General features: G+C 49.2%; 30 non-coding genes and 2 pseudogenes across 30 annotated transcripts; all 32 read left to right on the forward strand.

The window, feature by feature from the left end:
* The first annotated feature begins 236 nt into the window (after positions 1-236).
* On the forward strand, positions 237-355 carry LOC122032984. The gene has a single exon (XR_006126281.1). It is a non-coding gene; the product is annotated as a 5S ribosomal RNA (ribosomal RNA).
* A 604-nt stretch (positions 356-959) lies between these two features.
* LOC122032996 lies at positions 960-1,078 on the forward strand. Its single transcript, XR_006126292.1, has one exon. It is a non-coding gene; the product is annotated as a 5S ribosomal RNA (ribosomal RNA).
* A 327-nt stretch (positions 1,079-1,405) lies between these two features.
* On the forward strand, positions 1,406-1,524 carry LOC122033007. The gene has a single exon (XR_006126303.1). It is a non-coding gene; the product is annotated as a 5S ribosomal RNA (ribosomal RNA).
* Positions 1,525-1,807: 283 nt separating this feature from the next.
* LOC122033249 lies at positions 1,808-1,926 on the forward strand. The gene has a single exon (XR_006126485.1). It is a non-coding gene; the product is annotated as a 5S ribosomal RNA (ribosomal RNA).
* Positions 1,927-2,253: 327 nt separating this feature from the next.
* Positions 2,254-2,372, forward strand: LOC122032983. The gene has a single exon (XR_006126280.1). It is a non-coding gene; the product is annotated as a 5S ribosomal RNA (ribosomal RNA).
* A 327-nt stretch (positions 2,373-2,699) lies between these two features.
* On the forward strand, positions 2,700-2,818 carry LOC122032968. Its single transcript, XR_006126266.1, has one exon. It is a non-coding gene; the product is annotated as a 5S ribosomal RNA (ribosomal RNA).
* Positions 2,819-3,145: 327 nt separating this feature from the next.
* On the forward strand, positions 3,146-3,264 carry LOC122033018. Its single transcript, XR_006126311.1, has one exon. It is a non-coding gene; the product is annotated as a 5S ribosomal RNA (ribosomal RNA).
* A 324-nt stretch (positions 3,265-3,588) lies between these two features.
* LOC122033030 lies at positions 3,589-3,707 on the forward strand. The gene has a single exon (XR_006126312.1). It is a non-coding gene; the product is annotated as a 5S ribosomal RNA (ribosomal RNA).
* A 303-nt stretch (positions 3,708-4,010) lies between these two features.
* Positions 4,011-4,129, forward strand: LOC122032989. Its single transcript, XR_006126286.1, has one exon. It is a non-coding gene; the product is annotated as a 5S ribosomal RNA (ribosomal RNA).
* Positions 4,130-4,456: 327 nt separating this feature from the next.
* LOC122033027 lies at positions 4,457-4,565 on the forward strand (annotated as a pseudogene).
* Positions 4,566-5,274: 709 nt separating this feature from the next.
* Positions 5,275-5,393, forward strand: LOC122032969. The gene has a single exon (XR_006126267.1). It is a non-coding gene; the product is annotated as a 5S ribosomal RNA (ribosomal RNA).
* A 327-nt stretch (positions 5,394-5,720) lies between these two features.
* Positions 5,721-5,839, forward strand: LOC122033031. Its single transcript, XR_006126313.1, has one exon. It is a non-coding gene; the product is annotated as a 5S ribosomal RNA (ribosomal RNA).
* Positions 5,840-6,147: 308 nt separating this feature from the next.
* LOC122033032 lies at positions 6,148-6,266 on the forward strand. The gene has a single exon (XR_006126314.1). It is a non-coding gene; the product is annotated as a 5S ribosomal RNA (ribosomal RNA).
* Positions 6,267-6,592: 326 nt separating this feature from the next.
* On the forward strand, positions 6,593-6,710 carry LOC122033010. Its single transcript, XR_006126306.1, has one exon. It is a non-coding gene; the product is annotated as a 5S ribosomal RNA (ribosomal RNA).
* Positions 6,711-7,410: 700 nt separating this feature from the next.
* Positions 7,411-7,529, forward strand: LOC122033040. The gene has a single exon (XR_006126321.1). It is a non-coding gene; the product is annotated as a 5S ribosomal RNA (ribosomal RNA).
* Positions 7,530-7,953: 424 nt separating this feature from the next.
* LOC122033051 lies at positions 7,954-8,072 on the forward strand. The gene has a single exon (XR_006126322.1). It is a non-coding gene; the product is annotated as a 5S ribosomal RNA (ribosomal RNA).
* Positions 8,073-8,819: 747 nt separating this feature from the next.
* Positions 8,820-8,938, forward strand: LOC122032970. Its single transcript, XR_006126268.1, has one exon. It is a non-coding gene; the product is annotated as a 5S ribosomal RNA (ribosomal RNA).
* A 1,098-nt stretch (positions 8,939-10,036) lies between these two features.
* LOC122032971 lies at positions 10,037-10,155 on the forward strand. The gene has a single exon (XR_006126269.1). It is a non-coding gene; the product is annotated as a 5S ribosomal RNA (ribosomal RNA).
* A 1,525-nt stretch (positions 10,156-11,680) lies between these two features.
* On the forward strand, positions 11,681-11,799 carry LOC122033064. The gene has a single exon (XR_006126328.1). It is a non-coding gene; the product is annotated as a 5S ribosomal RNA (ribosomal RNA).
* Positions 11,800-12,910: 1,111 nt separating this feature from the next.
* LOC122032982 lies at positions 12,911-13,029 on the forward strand. Its single transcript, XR_006126279.1, has one exon. It is a non-coding gene; the product is annotated as a 5S ribosomal RNA (ribosomal RNA).
* A 327-nt stretch (positions 13,030-13,356) lies between these two features.
* On the forward strand, positions 13,357-13,475 carry LOC122032973. Its single transcript, XR_006126271.1, has one exon. It is a non-coding gene; the product is annotated as a 5S ribosomal RNA (ribosomal RNA).
* Positions 13,476-13,797: 322 nt separating this feature from the next.
* On the forward strand, positions 13,798-13,916 carry LOC122032975. Its single transcript, XR_006126272.1, has one exon. It is a non-coding gene; the product is annotated as a 5S ribosomal RNA (ribosomal RNA).
* Positions 13,917-15,468: 1,552 nt separating this feature from the next.
* On the forward strand, positions 15,469-15,587 carry LOC122032976. The gene has a single exon (XR_006126273.1). It is a non-coding gene; the product is annotated as a 5S ribosomal RNA (ribosomal RNA).
* A 326-nt stretch (positions 15,588-15,913) lies between these two features.
* On the forward strand, positions 15,914-16,032 carry LOC122033247. The gene has a single exon (XR_006126483.1). It is a non-coding gene; the product is annotated as a 5S ribosomal RNA (ribosomal RNA).
* A 327-nt stretch (positions 16,033-16,359) lies between these two features.
* Positions 16,360-16,478, forward strand: LOC122032977. The gene has a single exon (XR_006126274.1). It is a non-coding gene; the product is annotated as a 5S ribosomal RNA (ribosomal RNA).
* A 326-nt stretch (positions 16,479-16,804) lies between these two features.
* LOC122033076 lies at positions 16,805-16,923 on the forward strand. Its single transcript, XR_006126339.1, has one exon. It is a non-coding gene; the product is annotated as a 5S ribosomal RNA (ribosomal RNA).
* A 324-nt stretch (positions 16,924-17,247) lies between these two features.
* LOC122032987 lies at positions 17,248-17,366 on the forward strand. Its single transcript, XR_006126284.1, has one exon. It is a non-coding gene; the product is annotated as a 5S ribosomal RNA (ribosomal RNA).
* Positions 17,367-17,681: 315 nt separating this feature from the next.
* LOC122033003 lies at positions 17,682-17,800 on the forward strand. The gene has a single exon (XR_006126299.1). It is a non-coding gene; the product is annotated as a 5S ribosomal RNA (ribosomal RNA).
* Positions 17,801-18,123: 323 nt separating this feature from the next.
* LOC122032978 lies at positions 18,124-18,242 on the forward strand. Its single transcript, XR_006126275.1, has one exon. It is a non-coding gene; the product is annotated as a 5S ribosomal RNA (ribosomal RNA).
* A 327-nt stretch (positions 18,243-18,569) lies between these two features.
* LOC122032979 lies at positions 18,570-18,688 on the forward strand. The gene has a single exon (XR_006126276.1). It is a non-coding gene; the product is annotated as a 5S ribosomal RNA (ribosomal RNA).
* A 334-nt stretch (positions 18,689-19,022) lies between these two features.
* Positions 19,023-19,126, forward strand: LOC122033016 (annotated as a pseudogene).
* Positions 19,127-19,421: 295 nt separating this feature from the next.
* On the forward strand, positions 19,422-19,540 carry LOC122032980. Its single transcript, XR_006126277.1, has one exon. It is a non-coding gene; the product is annotated as a 5S ribosomal RNA (ribosomal RNA).
* Positions 19,541-19,615: the final 75 nt, after the last annotated feature.

Genomic DNA, 19,615 nt, shown 5'->3' on the forward strand with positions numbered 1-19,615 from the left:
TCGGACGGTTTGTTCATTCGTTTTTTTCTTTCCCCGGAAGGCGGTGGCGGCGACTGCTCGGAGGGGTCGCGGCGGGGTGCTTACTTGATGTTGATTGCGATTGGTTTTTATTATTTTTTTGTTCTTGTTTTCGATTGTTGTGGTCGGGTTGATTTTCGACGGGGGAAAAGCGGCGGAGGGCAGGTTCGCGCGACGGCCGTTCGCGGTATAAATAGGGAGTGTGCGGGAGAGAGGATGGGTGCGATCATACCAGCACTAATGCACCGGATCCCATCAGAACTCCGAAGTTAAGCGTGCTTGGGCGAGAGCAGTACTAGGATGGGTGACCCCCTGGGAAGTCCTCGTGTTGCACCTATTTTTTGTTTTTATTTCTTAAATTTTTTTGGTAAAAGAAACGTGCTCGTGTATGCATTTATTATCGGTCGGTCTGTTTTTCGCGGGAGGTATCGGACGGTTTGTTCATTCGTTTTTTTCTTTCCCCGGAAGGCGGTGGCGGCGACTGCTCGGAGGGGTCGCGGCGGGGTGCTTACTTGATGTTGATTGCGATTGGTTTTTATTATTTTTTTGTTCTTGTTTTCGATTGTTGTGGTCGGGTTGATTTTCGACGGGGGAAAAGCGGCGGAGGGCAGGTTCTTTGTTTTTATTTCTTAAATTTTTTTGGTAAAAGAAACGTGCTCGTGTATGCATTTATTATCGGTCGATCTGTTTTTCGCGGGAGGTATCGGACGGTTTGTTCATTCGTTTTTTTCTTTCCCCGGAAGGCGGTGGCGGCGACTGCTCGGAGGGGTCGCGGCGGGGTGCTTACTTGATGTTGATTGCGATTGGTTTTTATTATTTTTTTGTTCTTGTTTTCGATTGTTGTGGTCGGGAAGCAAAATTCGACGGGGGAAAAGCGGCGGAGGGCAGGTTCGCGCGACGGCCGTTCGCGGTATAAATAGGGAGTGTGCGGGAGAGAGGATGGGTGCGATCATACCAGCACTAATGCACCGGATCCCATCAGAACTCCGAAGTTAAGCGTGCTTGGGCGAGAGCAGTACTAGGATGGGTGACCCCCTGGGAAGTCCTCGTGTTGCACCTATTTTTTGTTTTTATTTCTTAAATTTTTTTGGTAAAAGAAACGTGCTCGTGTATGCATTTATTATCGGTCGATCTGTTTTTCGCGGGAGGTATCGGACGGTTTGTTCATTCGTTTTTTTCTTTCCCCGGAAGGCGGTGGCGGCGACTGCTCGGAGGGGTCGCGGCGGGGTGCTTACTTGATGTTGATTGCGATTGGTTTTTATTATTTTTTTGTTCTTGTTTTCGATTGTTGTGGTCGGGTTGATTTTCGACGGGGGAAAAGCGGCGGAGGGCAGGTTCGCGCGACGGCCGTTCGCGGTATAAATAGGGAGTGTGCGGGAGAGAGGATGGGTGCGATCATACCAGCACTAATGCACCGGATCCCATCAGAACTCCGAAGTTAAGCGTGCTTGGGCGAGAGCAGTACTAGGATGGGTGACCCCCTGGGAAGTCCTCGTGTTGCACCTATTTTTTGTTTTTATTTCTTAAATTTTTTTGGTAGATCTGTTTTTTCGCGGGAGGTATCGGACTGTTTGTTCATTCGCCCCGGAAGGCGGTGGCGGCGACTGCTCGGAGGGGTCGCGGCCGGGTGCTTACTCGATTTCGATTTCGATTGGTTTTATTATTTTTGTTCTTGTTTTCGATTTTTGTGGTCGGGTGAATTTCGCCGGGGGAAAAGCGGCGGAGGGCTGGTTCGCGCGACGGTCGTTCGCTAATGCATTATAAATATGGAGTGTGCGGAAGAGAGGATAGGTGCGATCATACCAGCACTAATGCACCGGATCCCATCAGAACTCAGAAGTTAAGCGTGCTTGGGCGAGAGCAGTACTAGGATGGGTGACCCCCTGGGAAGTCCTCGTGTTGCACCTATTTTTTGTTTTTATTTCTTAAATTTTTTTGGTAAAAGAAACGTGCTCGTGTATGCATTTATTATCGGTCGGTCTGTTTTTCGCGGGAGGTATCGGACGGTTTGTTCATTCGTTTTTTTCTTTCCCCGGAAGGCGGTGGCGGCGACTGCTCGGAGGGGTCGCGGCGGGGTGCTTACTTGATGTTGATTGCGATTGGTTTTTATTATTTTTTTGTTCTTGTTTTCGATTGTTGTGGTCGGGTTGATTTTCGACGGGGGAAAAGCGGCGGAGGGCAGGTTCGCGCGACGGCCGTTCGCGGTATAAATAGGGAGTGTGTGGAAGAGAGTATGTGTGCGATCATACCAACACTAATGCACCGGATCCCATCAGAACTCCGAAGTTAAGCGTGCTTGGGCGAGAGCAGTACTAGGATGGGTGACCCCCTGGGAAGTCCTCGTGTTGCACCTATTTTTTGTTTTTATTTCTTAAATTTTTTTGGTAAAAGAAACGTGCTCGTGTATGCATTTATTATCGGTCGGTCTGTTTTTCGCGGGAGGTATCGGACGGTTTGTTCATTCGTTTTTTTCTTTCCCCGGAAGGCGGTGGCGGCGACTGCTCGGAGGGGGCGCGGCGGGGTGCTTACTTGATGTTGATTGCGATTGGTTTTTATTATTTTTTTGTTCTTGTTTTCGATTGTTGTGGTCGGGTTGATTTTCGACGGGGGAAAAGCGGCGGAGGGCAGGTTCGCGCGACGGCCGTTCGCGGTATAAATAGGGAGTGTGCGGGAGAGAGGATGGGCGCGATCATACCAGCACTAATGCACCGGATCCCATCAGAACTCCGAAGTTAAGCGTGCTTGGGCGAGAGCAGTACTAGGATGGGTGACCCCCTGGGAAGTCCTCGTGTTGCACCTATTTTTTGTTTTTATTTCTTAAATTTTTTTGGTAAAAGAAACGTGCTCGTGTATGCATTTATTATCGGTCGGTCTGTTTTTCGCGGGAGGTATCGGACGGTTTGTTCATTCGTTTTTTTCTTTCCCCGGAAGGCGGTGGCGGCGACTGCTCGGAGGGGTCGCGGCGGGGTGCTTACTTGATGTTGATTGCGATTGGTTTTTATTATTTTTTTGTTCTTGTTTTCGATTGTTGTGGTCGGGTTGATTTTCGACGGGGGAAAAGCGGCGGAGGGCAGGTTCGCGCGACGGCAGTTCGCGGTATAAATAGGGAGTGTGCGGGAGAGAGGATGGGTGCGATCATACCAGCACTAATGCACCGGATCCCATCAGAACTCCGAAGTTAAGCGTGCTTGGGCGAGAGCAGTACTAGGATGGGTGACCCCCTGGGAAGTCCTCGTGTTGCACCTATTTTTTGTTTTTATTTCTTAAATTTTTTTGGTAAAAGAAACGTGCTCGTGTATGCATTTATTATCGGTCGATCTGTTTTTCGCGGGAGGTATCGGACTGTTCATTCGTTTTTTTTCTTTCCCCGGAAGGCGGTGGCGGCGACTGCTCGGAGGGGTCGCGGCGGGGTGCTTACTTGATGTTGATTGCGATTGGTTTTTATTATTTTTTTGTTCTTGTTTTCGATTGTTGTGGTCGGGTTGATTTTCGACGGGGGAAAAGCGGCGGAGGGCAGGTTCGCGCGACGGCCGTTCGCGGTATAAATAGGGAGTGTGCGGGAGAGAGGATGGGTGCGATCATACCAGCACTAATGCACCGGATCCCATCAGAACTCCGAAGTTAAGCGTGCTTGGGCGAGAGCAGTACTAGGATGGGTGACCCCCTGGGAAGTCCTCGTGTTGCACCTATTTTTTGTTTTTATTTCTTAAATTTTTTTGGTAAAAGAAACGTGCTCGTGTATGCATTTATTATCGGTCGGTCTGTTTTTCGCGGGAGGTATCGGACGGTTTGTTCATTCGTTTTTTTCTTTCCCCGGAAGGCGGTGGCGGCGACTTGGTTACTTGATTTGGATCTTGATGTTTTGGATTGCGATTGGTTTTTATTACTTTTGTTCTTGTTTTCGAATTTTGTGGTCGGGTTGATTTCGCCGGGGGAAAAGCGGCGGGGGGCCAGGTTCGCGGTATAAATAGGGAGTGCGCGGAAGCGAGGATGGGTGCGATCATACCGGCACTAATGCACCGGATCCCATCAGAACTCAGAAGTTAAGCGGGCTTGGGCGAGAGCAGTACTAGGATGGGTGACCCCCTGGGAAGTCCTCGTGTTGCACCTATTTTTTGTTTTTATTTCTTAAATTTTTTTGGTAAAAGAAACGTGCTCGTGTATGCATTTATTATCGGTCGATCTGTTTTTCGCGGGAGGTATCGGACGGTTTGTTCATTCGTTTTTTTCTTTCCCCGGAAGGCGGTGGCGGCGACTGCTCGGAGGGGTCGCGGCGGGGTGCTTACTTGATGTTGATTGCGATTGGTTTTTATTATTTTTTTGTTCTTGTTTTCGATTGTTGTGGTCGGGTTGATTTTCGACGGGGGAAAAGCGGCGGAGGGCAGGTTCGCGCGACGGCCGTTCGCGGTATAAATAGGGAGTGTGCGGGAGAGAGGATGGGTGCGATCATACCAGCACTAATGCACCGGATCCCATCAGAACTCCGAAGTTAAGAGAGAGCAGTACTAGGATGGGTGACCCCCTGGGAAGTCCTCGTGTTGCACCTATTTTTTGTTTTTATTTCTTAAATTTTTTTGGTAAAAGAAACGTGCTCGTGTATGCATTTATTATCGGTCGGTCTGTTTTTCGCGGGAGGTATCGGACGGTTTGTTCATTCGTTTTTTTCTTTCCCCGGAAGGCGGTGGCGGCGACTGCTCGGAGGGGTCGCGGCGGGGTGCTTACTTGATGTTGATTGCGATTGGTTTTTATTATTTTTTTGTTCTTGTCTTCGATTGTTGTGTGGTGGGTTGATTTTCGGCGGGGAAGCGGCGGAGTTGGCGGCGGCCGTTCGCGGTATAAATAAGGAGTGTCGGGAGAGAGGATGGGCGATCATACGGCACTAATGCCGGATCCCATCGAACTCAGTTAAGCGTGCTTGGGCGAGAGCAGTACTAGGATGGGTGACCCGGAAGTCCTCGTGTACCTATTTTTTATTTCTTAAATTTTTTGTAAAAACGTGCTCGTGTATGCATTTATTATCGGTCGGTCTGTTTTCGGGAGGTATCGGACGGTTTGTTCATTCGTTTTTCTTTCCCCGGGAGGCTGCTCGGAGGGGTCGCGGCGGGTGCTTACTTGATGTTGATTGCGATTGGTTTTATTATTTTTTGTTCTTGTTTTCGATTGTTGTGGTCGGGTTGATTTTCGGAAAAGCGGCGGAGGGCAGGTTCGCGCGACGGCCGTTCGCGGTATAAATAGGGAGTGTGCGGGAGAGAGGATGGGCGCGATCATACCAGCACTAATGCACCGGATCCCATCAGAACTCCGAAGTTAAGCGTGCTTGGGCGAGAGCAGTACTAGGATGGGTGACCCCCTGGGAAGTCCTCGTGTTGCACCTATTTTTTGTTTTTATTTCTTAAATTTTTTTGGTAAAAGAAACGTGCTCGTGTATGCATTTATTATCGGTCGGTCTGTTTTTCGCGGGAGGTATCGGACGGTTTGTTCATTCGTTTTTTTCTTTCCCCGGAAGGCGGTGGCGGCGACTGCTCGGAGGGGTCGCGGCGGGGTGCTTACTTGATGTTGATTGCGATTGGTTTTTATTATTTTTTTGTTCTTGTTTTCGATTGTTGTGGTCGGGTTGATTTTCGACGGGGGAAAAGCGGCGGAGGGCAGGTTCGCGCGACGGCCGTTCGCGGTATAAATAGGGAGTGTGCGGGAGAGAGGATGGGTGCGATCATACCAGCACTAATGCACCGGATCCCATCAGAACTCCGAAGTTAAGCGTGCTTGGGCGAGAGCAGTACTAGGATGGGTGACCCCCTGGGAAGTCCTCGTGTTGCACCTATTTTTGTTTTATTTCTAAAATTTTTCGTGTATGCTTTTATTATCGGTCGGTCTGTTTTTCGCGGGAGGTATCGGACGGTTTGTTCATTCGTTTTTTTCTTTCCCCGGAAGGCGGTGGCGGCGACTGCTCGGAGGGGTCGCGGCGGGGTGCTTACTTGATGTTGATTGCGATTGGTTTTTATTATTTTTTTGTTCTTGTTTTCGATTGTTGTGGTCGGGAAGCAAAATTCGACGGGGGAAAAGCGGCGGAGGGCAGGTTCGCGCGACGGCCGTTCGCGGTATAAATAGGGAGTGTGCGGGAGAGAGGATGGGTGCGATCATACCAGCACTAATGCACCGGATCCCATCAGAACTCCGAAGTTAAGCGTGCTTGGGCGAGAGCAGTACTAGGATGGGTGACCCCCTGGGAAGTCCTCGTGTTGCACCTATTTTTTGTTTTTATTTCTTAAATTTTTTTGGTAAAAGAAACGTGCTCGTGTATGCATTTATTATCGGTCGGTCTGTTTTTCGCGGGAGGTATCGGACGGTTTGTTCATTCGTTTTTTTCTTTCCCCGGAAGGCGGTGGCGGCGACTGCTCGGAGGGGTCGCGGCGGGGTGCTTACTTGATGTTGATTGCGATTGGTTTTTATTATTTTTTTGTTCTTGTTTTCGATTGTTGTGGTCGGGTTGATTTCGCCGGGGGAAAAGCGGCGGAGGGCTGGTTCGCGCGACGGTTGTTCGCGGTATAAATAGGGAGTGTGCGGAAGAGCGGATGGGTGCGATCATACCAGCACTAATGTACCGGATTCCATCAGAACTCCGAAGTTAAGCATGCTTGGGCGAGAGCAGTACTAGGATGGGTGACACCCGAGAAGTCCTCGTATTGCACATATTTTTTTATTTTTTATTTTTTTTTAATTTTTTGGTAAAAGAAACGTGCTCGTGTATGCATTTATTATCGGTCGGTCTGTTTTTCGCGGGAGGTATCGGACGGTTTGTTCATTCGTTTTTTTCTTTCCCCGGAAGGCGGTGGCGGCGACTGCTCGGAGGGGTCGCGGCGGGGTGCTTACTTGATGTTGATTGCGATTGGTTTTTATTATTTTTTTGTTCTTGTTTTCGATTGTTGTGGTCGGGTTGATTTTCGACGGGGGAAAAGCGGCGGAGGGCAGGTTCGCGCGACGGCCGTTCGCGGTATAAATAGGGAGTGTGCAGGAGAGAGGACTCCGAAGTTAAGCGTGCTTGGGCGAGAGCAGTACTAGGATGGGTGACCCCCTGGGAAGTCCTCGTGTTGCACCTATTTTTTGTTTTTATTTCTTAAATTTTTTTGGTAAAAGAAACGTGCTCGTGTATGCATTTATTATCGGTCGGTCTGTTTTTCGCGGGAGGTATCGGACGGTTTGTTCATTCGTTTTTTTCTTTCCCCGGAAGGCGGTGGCGGCGACTGCTCGGAGGGGTCGCGGCGGGGTGCTTACTTGATGTTGATTTTTTTTATTTTTGTTGTCGGGTTGAGGGAGGGGTTTGGCGGCGGAGGGTCGATTCGCGCGAGGGAGGTCGGTGGGCGGGTTGAATAGGGAGAGTGTGGCGGGGAGGATGGGTGCGATCATACCAGCACTAATGCACCGGATCCCATCAGAACTCCGAAGTTAAGCGTGCTTGGGCGAGAGCAGTACTAGGATGGGTGACCCCCTGGGAAGTCCTCGTGTTGCACCTATTTTTTGTTTTTATTTCTTAAATTTTTTTGGTAAAAGAAACGTGCTCGTGTATGCATTTATTATCGGTCGGTCTGTTTTTCGCGGGAGGTATCGGACGGTTTGGTTTTTATTTCTTAAATTTTTTTGGTAAAAGAAACGTGCTCGTGTATGCATTTATTATCGGTCGGTCTGTTTTTCGCGGGAGGTATCGGACGGTTTGTTCATTCGTTTTTTTCTTTCCCCGGAAGGCGGGGGCGGCGACTGCTCGGAGGGGTCGCGGCGGGGTGCTTACTTGATGTTGATTGCGATTGGTTTTTATTATTTTTTTGTTCTTGTTTTCGATTGTTGTGGTCGGGTTGATTTTCGACGGGGGAAAAGCGGCGGAGGGCAGGTTCGCGCGACGGCCGTTCGCGGTATAAATAGGGAGTGTGCGGGAGAGAGGATGGGTGCGATCATACCAGCACTAATGCACCGGATCCCATCAGAACTCCGAAGTTAAGCGTGCTTGGGCGAGAGCAGTACTAGGATGGGTGACCCCCTGGGAAGTCCTCGTGTTGCACCTATTTTTTGTTTTTATTTCTTAAATTTTTTTGGTAAAAGAAACGTGCTCGTGTATGCATTTATTATCGGTCGGTCTGTTTTTCGCGGGAGGTATCGGACGGTTTGTTCATTCGTTTTTTTCTTTCCCCGGAAGGCGGTGGCGGCGACTGCTCGGAGGGGTCGCGGCGGGGTGCTTACTTGATGTTGATTGCGATTGGTTTTTATTATTTTTTTGTTCTTGTTTTCGATTGTTGTGGTCGGGTTGATTTTCGACGGGGGAAAAGCGGCGGAGGGCAGGTTCGCGCGACGGCCGTTCGCGGTATAAATAGGGAGTGTGCGGGAGAGAGGATGGGCGCGATCATACCAGCACTAATGCACCGGATCCCATCAGAACTCCGGGTTAAGCGTGGCGAGAGCAAGATTAGGATGGGTGACCGGAAGTCCTCGTGTTGCACCTATTTTTGTTTTTATTTTTAAATTTTTTGGTAAAAGAAACGTGCGCGGTATGCATTTATTATCGGTCGGTCTGCTTTTTCACGGAGGTATCTGACGGTTTGTTCATTCGCTTTTCTTTCCCGGATGTGGCGGCGATCGCTTCGAGGGGTCGCGCGGGTGCTTACTTGATGTTGATTGCGATTGGTTTTATTATTTTTTGTTCTTGTTTTCGATTGTTGTGGTCGGGTTGATTTTCGACGGGGGAAAAGCGGCGGAGGGCAGGTTCGCGCGACGGCCGTTCGCGGTATAAATAGGGAGTGTGCGGGAGAGAGGATGGGCGCGATCATACCAGCACTAATGCACCGGATCCCATCAGAACTCCGAAGTTAAGCGTGCTTGGGCGAGAGCAGTACTAGGATGGGTGACCCCCTGGGAAGTCCTCGTGTTGCACCTATTTTTTGTTTTTATTTCTTAAATTTTTTTGGTAAAAGAAACGTGCTCGTGTATGCATTTATTATCGGTCGGTCTGTTTTTCGCGGGAGGTATCGGACGGTTTGTTCATTCGTTTTTTTCTTTCCCCGGGAGGCGGTGGCGGCGACTGCTCGGAGGGGTCGCGGCGGGGTGCTTACTTGATGTTGATTGCGATTGGTTTTTATTATTTTTGTTCTTGTTTTCGATTGTTGTGGTCGGGTTGATTTCGCCGGGGGAAAAGCGCCGGGCTCGCGATAAATAGTGGTCGTGAGAGAGGATGGGGCGATCATACCAAGACTAATGCACCGGATCCCATCGAATCCGGTTAAGCGTGCTCGAGAGAGCAAGATTAGGATGGGTGACCTGGGAAGTCCTCGTGTTGCACCTATTTTTTGTTTTTATTTCTTAAATTTTTTTGGTAAAAGAAACGTGCTCGTGTATGCATTTATTATCGGTCGGTCTGTTTTTCGCGGGAGGTATCGGACGGTTTGTTCATTCGTTTTTTTCTTTCCCCGGAAGGCGGTGGCGGCGACTGCTCGGAGGGGTCGCGGCGGGGTGCTTACTTGATGTTGATTGCGATTGGTTTTTATTATTTTTTTGTTCTTGTTTTCGATTGTTGTGGTCGGGTTGATTTTCGACGGGGGAAAAGCGGCGGAGGGCAGGTTCGCGCGACGGCCGTTCGCGGTATAAATAGGGAGTGTGCGGGAGAGAGGATGGGCGCGATCATACCAGCACTAATGCACCGGATCATGAAATGGTTTCCAAGGGAATTGTTCCTGATAATTTTGTTTTATTTCTTAATTTTTGTGAAAAGCGTGCAGATAATTGAAAGCTGTTTTTCTTCAATGATCCATTGCCAGGAGGTATCTGACGGTTTGTTCATTCTGCTTGGCGTGTCGGTAGAGGGGTACTGGCGGCGGGGTGCTTACTTGATGTTGATTGCGATTGGTTTTTATTATTTTTTTGTTCTTGTTTTCGATTGTTGTGGTCGGGTTGATTTTCGACGGGGGAAAAGCGGCGGAGGGCAGGTTCGCGCGACGGCCGTTCGCGGTATAAATAGGGAGTGTGCGGGAGAGAGGATGGGCGCGATCATACCAGCACTAATGCACCGGATCCCATCAGAACTCCGAAGTTAAGCGTGCTTGGGCGAGAGCAGTACTAGGATGGGTGACCCCCTGGGAAGTCCTCGTGTTGCACCTATTTTTTGTTTTTATTTCTTAAATTTTTTTGGTAAAAGAAACGTGCTCGTGTATGCATTTATTATCGGTCGGTCTGTTTTTCGCGGGAGGTATCGGACGGTTTGTTCATTCGTTTTTTTCTTTCCCCGGAAGGCGGTGGCGGCGACTGCTCGGAGGGGTCGCGGCGGGGTGCTTACTTGATGTTGATTGCGATTGGTTTTTATTATTTTTTTGTTCTTGTTTTCGATTGTTGTGGTCGGGTTGATTTTCGACGGGGGAAAAGCGGCGGAGGGCAGGTTCGCGCGACGGCCGTTCGCGGTATAAATAGGGAGGGGGAGAGGATGGGTGCGATCATACCAGCACTAATGCACCGGATCCCATCGAATCCGGTTGCGCGGTTTGGCGAGAGCAAGATTAGGATGGTTGACCGAAGTCCTCGTTGCACCTATTTTTGTTTTATTTCTTAAATTTTTTGAAAAGAAACGTGCTCGTGTATGCATTTATTATCTACCGGTCCTGCTTTTCATGGAGGTATCTGACGGTTTGTTCATTCGCTTTTTCTTTCCCGGAAGGCGGTGGCGGGCGATCGCTTGAGGGTCGCATGGGTGCTTACTTGATGTTGATTGCGATTGGTTTTATTATTTTTTGTTCTTGTTTCGATTGTTGGGTCGGTTGATTCGACGGGAAAAGCCGGAGGGCGTGTTCACGACACGGCCGTCATGTATAAATAGGGAGGTGAGAGAGGATGGTGCGATCATACCAAGACTAATGCACCGGATCCCATCGAACTCGGGTTAAGCGTGCTTGAGAGCAAGATTAGGATGGGTGACCGAAGTCCTCGTGTTGCACCTATTTTTGTTTTTATTTCTTAAATTTTTTGGTAAAAGAAACGTGCTCGTATGCATTTATTATCACGGTCTGCTTTTTCGCGGAGGTATCTGACGGTTTGTTCATTCGCTTTTTCTTTCCCGATATGGGCGGCGATCGCTTGAGGGTCGCGCGGGTGCTTACTTGATGTTGATTGCGATTGGTTTTATTATTTTTTGTTCTTGTTTTCGATTGTTGTGGTCGGGTTGATTTTCGACGGGGAAAAGCGGCGGAGGGCAGGTTCGCGCGACGGCCGTTCGCGGTATAAATAGGGAGTGCGGGAGAGAGGATGGTGCGATCATACCAAGACTAATGCACCGATCCCATCGAATCCGGGTTAAGCGTGCTTGGGCGAGAGCAATACTAGGATGGGTGACCCCGGAAGTCCTCGTGTTGCACCTATTTTTGTTTTATTTCTTATTTTTTTAAGAAAAACGTGTTATTAGTGTGTCTATTTTCCATGGGTTGTTTATTTGGTATTTATTTATTCATTTTTTTTTCCCTTCCAGGCGGGCGCGACCGCTTCGGGGGGTCGCGCGGGTGCTTACTTGATGTTGATTGCGATTGGTTTTATTATTTTTTGTTCTTGTTTCGATTGTTGTGGCTGGTTGATTTTCGACGGGAAAAGCGCGAGGGAGGGCGGCTGGCGGTATAAATAGGGAGAGTGTGGCGGCGAGGATGGGTGCGATCATACCAGCACTAATGCACCGGATCCCATCAGAACTCCGAAGTTAAGCGTGCTTGGGCGAGAGCAGTACTAGGATGGGTGACCCCCTGGGAAGTCCTCGTGTTGCACCTATTTTTTGTTTTTATTTCTTAAATTTTTTTGGTAAAAGAAACGTGCTCGTGTATGCATTTATTATCGGTCGGTCTGTTTTTCGCGGGAGGTATCGGACGGTTTGTTCATTCGTTTTTTTCTTTCCCCGGAAGGCGGTGGCGGCGACTGCTCGGAGGGGTCGCGGCGGGGTGCTTACTTGATGTTGATTGCGATTGGTTTTTATTATTTTTTTGTTCTTGTTTTCGATTGTTGTGGTCGGGTTGATTTTCGACGGGGGAAAAGCGGCGGAGGGCAGGTTCGCGCGACGGCCGTTCGCGGTATAAATAGGGAGGTGCGAGAGAGGATGGGCGATCATACCAAGACTAATGCACCGGATCCCATCGAACTCCGAGTTAAGCGTGCTTGAGCGAGAGCAGTACTATGGGAAGTCCTCGTGTTGCACCTATTTTTGTTTTATTTCTTAAATTTTTGGTAAAAGAAACGCGGCTCGTATGCATTTATTATCTATTTCGTTTTTCACGGAGGTATCGGACGGTTTGTTCATTTGCTTTTTCTTTCCCATACAGGCGGCGACCGCTCTGAGGGGTCGCGCGGGTGCTTACTTGATGTTGTTCGATTATTGTTTGGTTTTTTACTGGGAAAAGCGCGGAGGGCGTGTTCGCGCCGACGGCCAGATAAATGGAGGCAGTGGGAGAGAGATAGGGCGATTATACCAAGACTAATGCACCGGATCCCATCGAATCTGGGTTAAGCGTGCTTGGGCGAGAGCAATACTAGGATGGGTGACCCGGAAGTCCTCGTGTTGCACCTATTTTTGTTTTTATTTTAAATTTTTGGTAAAAGAAACGTGCTCGTGTACGCATTTATTATCTGGCCGGTCTGCTTTTCGCGGAGGTATCTGACGGTTTGTTCATTCGCTTTTTCTTTCCCCGGAAGGCGGTGGCGGCGACTGCTCGGAGGGGTCGCGGCGGGGTGCTTACTTGATGTTGATTGCGATTGGTTTTTATTATTTTTTTGTTCTTGTTTTCGATTGTTGTGGTCGGGTTGATTTTCGACGGGGGAAAAGCGGCGGAGGGCAGGTTCGCGCGACGGCCGTTCGCGGTATAAATAGGGAGTGTGCGGGAGAGAGGATGGGCGCGATCATACCAGCACTAATGCACCGGATCCCATCAGAACTCCGAAGTTAAGCGTGCTTGGGCGAGAGCAGTACTAGGATGGGTGACCCCCTTGGAAGTCCTCGTGTTGCACCTATTTTTTGTTTTTATTTCTTAAATTTTTTTGGTAAAAGAAACGTGCTCGTGTATGCATTTATTATCGGTCGGTCTGTTTTTCGCGGGAGGTATCGGACGGTTTGTTCATTCGTTTTTTTCTTTCCCCGGAAGGCGGTGGCGGCGACTGCTCGGAGGGGTCGCGGCGGGGTGCTTACTTGATGTTGATTGCGATTGGTTTTTATTATTTTTTTGTTCTTGTTTTCGATTGTTGTGGTCGGGTTGATTTTCGACGGGGGAAAAGCGGCGGAGGGCAGGTTCGCGCGACGGTCGTTCGCGGTATAAATAGGGAGTGTGCGGGAGAGAGGATGGGCGCGATCATACCAGCACTAATGCACCGGATCCCATCAGAACTCCGAAGTTAAGCGTGCTTGGGCGAGAGCAGTACTAGGATGGGTGACCCCCTGGGAAGTCCTCGTGTTGCACCTATTTTTTGTTTTTATTTCTTAAATTTTTTTGGTAAAAGAAACGTGCTCGTGTATGCATTTATTATCGGTCGGTCTGTTTTTCGCGGGAGGTATCGGACGGTTTGTTCATTCGTTTTTTTCTTTCCCCGGAAGGCGGTGGCGGCGACTGCTCGGAGGGGTCGCGGCGGGGTGCTTACTTGATGTTGATTGCGATTGGTTTTTATTATTGTTCTTGTTTTCGATTGTTGTGGTCGGGTTGATTTTCGACGGGGGAAAAGCGGCGGAGGGCAGGTTCGCGCGACGGCCGTTCGCGGTATAAATAGGGAGTGTGCGGGAGAGAGGATGGGCGCGATCATACCAGCACTAATGCACCGGATCCCATCAGAACTCCGAAGTTAAGCGTGCTTGGGCGAGAGCAGTACTAGGATGGGTGACCCCCTGGGAAGTCCTCGTGTTGCACCTATTTTTTGTTTTTATTTCTTAAATTTTTTTGGTAAAAGAAACGTGCTCGTGTATGCATTTATTATCGGTCGGTCTGTTTTTCGCGGGAGGTATCGGACGGTTTGTTCATTCGTTTTTTTCTTTCCCCGGAAGGCGGTGGCGGCGACTGCTCGGAGGGGTCGCGGCGGGGGTGCTTACTTGATGTTGATTGCGATTGGTTTTTATTATTTTTTGTTCTTGTTTTCGATTGTTGTGGTCGGGTTGATTTTCGACGGGGGAAAAGCGGCGGAGGGCAGGTTCGCGCGACGGCCGTTCGCGGTATAAATAGGGAGTGTGCGGGAGAGAGGATGGGCGCGATCATACCAGCACTAATGCACCGGATCCCATCAGAACTCCGAAGTTAAGCGTGCTTGGGCGAGAGCAGTACTAGGTTGCACCTATTTTTTGTTTTTATTTCTTAAATTTTTTTGGTAAAAGAAACGTGCTCGTGTATGCATTTATTATCGGTCGATCTGTTTTTCGCGGGAGGTATCGGACGGTTTGTTCATTCGTTTTTTTCTTTCCCCGGAAGGCGGTGGCGGCGACTGCTCGGAGGGGTCGCGGCGGGGGTGCTTACTTGATGTTGATTGCGATTGGTTTTTATTATTTTTTGTTCTTGTTTTCGATTGTTGTGGTCGGGTTGATTTTCGACGGGGGAAAAGCGGCGGAGGGCAGGTTCGCGCGACGGCCGTTCGCGGTATAAATAGGGAGTGTGCGGGAGAGAGGATATTGATGCAAATTGCAAAGGTGGAAACATGTCTGAAGCCCATCTATTGTATAATGAGATGGTGACCAAGGGAATTGTTCCTGATATTTTTGTTTTGGATGTTCTTAATTTTTGCTGAAAAGCGGCAGATAATTGTAAGACTGTTTTTCTTCAATGATACCATTGCCAGGAGGCTATCTGACGGTTTGTTCATTCTTTTTCTTGGCGTGGCGGTGACTGCTCGGAGGGGTCGCGCGGGTGCTTACTTGATGTTGATTGCGATTGGTTTTATTATTTTTTGTTCTTGTTTTCGATTGTTGTGGTCGGGTTGATTTCGACGGGAAAAGCGCGGAGGGCGGTGTTCGCGCGACTACCGCTCAAGGTATAAATAGGGAGTGTGCGAGAGAGGATGGGCGATCATACCAAGACTAATGCACCGGATCCCATCGAATCCGGGTTAAGCGTGCTTTGGCAGAGCAAGATTAGGATGGGTGACCGAAGTCCTCGTGTTGCACCTATTTTTTGTTTTATTTCTTAAATTTTTTGGTAAAAGCGTGCCTGTATGCATTTATTATCGGCGTCTGCTTTTCGTGGAGGTATCTGACGGTTTGTTCATTCGCTTTTTCTTTCCCGGAATGGGCGGGCGATCGCCGGAGGGGTCGCGGCGGGGTGCTTACTTGATGTTGATTGCGATTGGTTTTTATTATTTTTTTGTTCTTGTTTTCGATTGTTGTGGTCGGGTTGATTTTCGACGGGGGAAAAGCGGCGGAGGGCAGGTTCGCGCGACGGCCGTTCGCGGTATAAATAGGGAGTGTGCGGGAGAGAGGATGGGCGCGATCATACCAGCACTAATGCACCGGATCCCATCAGAACTCCGAAGTTAAGCGTGCTTGGGCGAGAGCAGTACTAGGATGGGTGACCCCCTGGGAAGTCCTCGTGTTGCACCTATTTTTTGTTTTTATTTCTTAAATTTTTTTGGTAAAAGAAACGTGCTCGTGTATGCATTTATTATCGGTCGGTCTGTTTTTCGCGGGAGGTATCGGACGGTTTGTTCATTCGTTTTTTTCTTTCCCCGGAAGGCGGTGGCGGCGACTGCTCGGAGGGGTCGCGGCGGGGTGCTTACTTGATGTTGATTGCGATTGGTTTTTATTATTTTTTGTTCTTGTTTTCGATTGTTGTGGTCGGGTTGATTTTCGACGGGGGAAAAGCGGCGGAGGGCAGGTTCGCGCGACGGCCGTTCGCGGTATAAATAGGGAGTGTGCGGGAGAGAGGATGGGTGCGATCATACCAGCACTAATGCACCGGATCCCATCAGAACTCCGAAGTTAAGCGTGCTTGGGCGAGAGCAGTACTAGGCTGGGTGACCCCCTGGGAAGTCCTCGTGTTGCACCTATTTTTTGTTTTTATTTCTTAAATTTTTTTGGTAAAAGAAACGTGCTCGTGTATGCATTTATTATCGGTCGGTCTGTTTTTCGCGGGAGGTATCGGACGGTTTGTTCATTCGTTTTTTTCTTTCCCCGGAAGGCGGTGGCGGCGACTGCTCGGAGGGGTCGCGGCGGGGTGCTTACTTGATGTTGATTGCGATTGGTTTTTATTATTTTTTTGTTCTTGTTTTCGATTGTTGTGGTCGGGTTGATTTTCGACGGGGGAAAAGCGGCGGAGGGCAGGTTCGCGCGACGGCCGTTCGCGGTATAAATAGGGAGTGTGCGGGAGAGAGGATGGGCGCGATCATACCAGCACTAATGCACCGGATCCCATCAGAACTCCGAAGTTAAGCGTGCTTGGGCGAGAGCAGTACTAGGATGGGTGACCCCCTGGGAAGTCCTCGTGTTGCACCTATTTTTTGTTTTTATTTCTTAAATTTTTTTGGTAAAAGAAACGTGCTCGTGTATGCATTTATTATCGGTCGATCTGTTTTTCGCGGGAGGTATCGGACGGTTTGTTCATTCGTTTTTTTCTTTCCCCGGAAGGCGGTGGCGGCGACTGCTCGGAGGGGTCGCGGCGGGGTGCTTACTTGATGTTGATTGCGATTGGTTTTTATTATTTTTTGTTCTTGTTTTCGATTGTTGTGGTCGGGTTGATTTTCGACGGGGGAAAAGCGGCGGAGGGCAGGTTCGCGCGACGGCCGTTCGCGGTATAAATAGGGAGTGTGCGGAAGAGAGGATGGGTGCGATCATACCAGCACTAATGCACCGGATCCCATCAGAACTCCGAAGTTAAGCGTGCTTGGGCGAGAGCAGTACTAGGATGGGTGACCCCCTGGGAAGTCCTCGTGTTGCACCTATTTTTTGTTTTTATTTCTTAAATTTTTTTGGTAAAAGAAACGTGCTCGTGTATGCATTTATTATCGGTCGGTCTGTTTTTCGCGGGAGGTATCGGACGGTTTGTTCATTCGTTTTTTTCTTTCCCCGGAAGGCGGTGGCGGCGACTGCTCGGAGGGGTCGCGGCGGGGTGCTTACTTGATGTTGATTGCGATTGGTTTTTATTATTTTTGTTCTTATTTTCGATTTTTGTGGTCGGGTTGATTTCGCCGAAGGAAAAGCGGCGGAGGGCTGGTTCGCGCGACGGTCGTTCGCGGTATAAATAGGGAGTGTGCGGAAGAGAGGATGGGTGCGATCATACCTGCACTAATGCACCAGATCCCATCAGAACTTCGAAGCTAAGCGTGCTTGGGCGAGAGCAGTACTAGGATGGGTGACCCCCTGGGAAGTCCTCGTGTTGCACCTATTTTTTGATTTTTTTTATTTTTTGGTAAAAGAAAAGTGCTTGTGTGTGTATTATCGGTCAATCTGTTTTTCGTCGGAGGTATCAGACTGTTTGTTCATTCATTTTTTTTCTTTCCCCGGAAGGCGGTGGCGGCGACTGCTCGGAGGAGTCGCGGCCGGGTGCTCACTTGATTTTGATTTCGATTGGTTTTTATTATTTTTGTTCTTGTTTTCGATTTTTGTGGTCGTATTGATTTCGCCGGGGGAAAAGCGGCGGAGGGCTGGTTCGCGCGATGGTCGTTCGCGGTATAATTAGGGAGTGTGCGGAAGAGAGGATGGGTGCGATCATACCAGGACTAATGCACCGGATCCTATCAGCACTCCAAAGTTAAGCGTGCTTGGGCGAGAGCAGTATTAGGATGGGTGACCCCCTGGGAAGTCCTCGTGTTGCACCTATTTTTTGATTTTTGATTTTTTTTTAGTTTTTTGATAAAAGAAAAGTGCTCGTGTATGTATTATCGGTCGATCTGTTTTTCGTAGGAGGTATCAGACTGTTTGTTCATTCATTTTTTTTCCCCGGAAGGCGGTGGCGGCGACTGCTCGGAGGGGTCGCGGCGGGGTGCTTACTTGATGTTGATTGCGATTGGTTTTTATTATTTTTTTGTTCTTGTTTTCGATTGTTGTGGTCGGGTTGATTTTCGACGGGGGAAAAGCGGCGGAGGGCAGGTTCGCGCGACGGCCGTTCGCGGTATAAATAGGGAGTGTGCGGGAGAGAGGATGGGCGCGATCATACCAGCACTAATGCACCGGATCCCATCAGAACTCCGAAGTTAAGCGTGCTTGGGCGAGAGCAGTACTAGGATGGGTGACCCCCTGGGAAGTCCTCGTGTTGCACCTATTTTTTGTTTTTATTTCTTAAATTTTTTTGGTAAAAGAAACGTGCTCGTGTATGCATTTATTATCGGTCGGTCTGTTTTTCGCGGGAGGTATCGGACGGTTTGTTCATTCGATATCGGCTTTCCCCAGCAGAAGGCCACTCCGACTGCTCGGAGGGGTCGCGGCGGGGTGCTTACTTGATGTTGATTGCGATTGGTTTTTATTATTTTTTTGTTCTTGTTTTCGATTGTTGTGGTCGGGTTGATTTTCGACGGGGGAAAAGCGGCGGAGGGCAGGTTCGCGCGACGGCCGTTCGCGGTATAAATAGGGAGTGTGCGGGAGAGAGGATGGGCGCGATCATACCAGCACTAATGCACCGGATCCCATCAGAACTCCGAAGTTAAGCGTGCTTGGGCGAGAGCAGTACTAGGATGGGTGACCCCCTGGGAAGTCCTCGTGTTGCACCTATTTTTTGTTTTTATTTCTTAAATTTTTTTGGTAAAAGAAACGTGCTCGTGTATGCATTTATTATCGGTCGGTCTGTTTTTCGCGGGAGGTATCGGACGGTTTGTTCATTCGTTTTTTTCTTTCCCCGGAAGGCGGTGGCGGCGACTGCTCGGAGGGGTCGCGGCGGGGTGCTTACTTGATGTTGATTGCGATTGGTTTTTATTATTTTTTTGTTCTTGTTTTCGATTGTTGTGGTCGGGTTGATTTTCGACGGGGGAAAAGCGGCGGAGGGCAGGTTCGCGCGACGGCCGTTCGCGGTATAAATAGGGAGTGTGCGGGAGAGAGGATGGGCGCGATCATACCAGCACTAATGCACCGGATCCCATCAGAACTCCGAAGTTAAGCGTGCTTGGGCGAGAGCAGTACTAGGATGGGTGACCCCCTGGGAAGTCCTCATGTAAAAGAAACGTGCTCGTGTATGCATTTATTATCGGTCGGTCTGTTTTTCGCGGGAGGTATCGGACGGTTTGTTCATTCGTTTTTTTCTTTCCCCGGAAGGCGGTGGCGGCGACTGCTCGGAGGGGTCGCGGCGGGGTGCTTACTTGATGTTGATTGCGATTGGTTTTTATTATTTTTTTGTTCTTGTTTTCGATTGTTGTGGTCGGGTTGATTTTCGACGGGGGAAAAGCGGCGGAGGGCAGGTTCGCGCGACGGCCGTTCGCGGTATAAATAGGGAGTGTGCGGGAGAGAGGATGGGCGCGATCATACCAGCACTAATGCACCGGATCCCATCAGAACTCCGAAGTTAAGCGTGCTTGGGCGAGAGCAGTACTAGGATGGGTGACCCCCTGGGAAGTCCTCGTGTTGCACCTATTTTTTGTTTTTATTTCTTAAATTTTTTTGGTAAAAGAAACGTGCTCGTGTATGCATTTATTATCGGTCTTTTTT

The sequence above is a fragment of the Zingiber officinale genome, chromosome 11A (genome assembly GCF_018446385.1).
Source record: "Zingiber officinale cultivar Zhangliang chromosome 11A, Zo_v1.1, whole genome shotgun sequence".
Classification (NCBI taxonomy): Eukaryota; Viridiplantae; Streptophyta; class Magnoliopsida; order Zingiberales; family Zingiberaceae; genus Zingiber; species Zingiber officinale.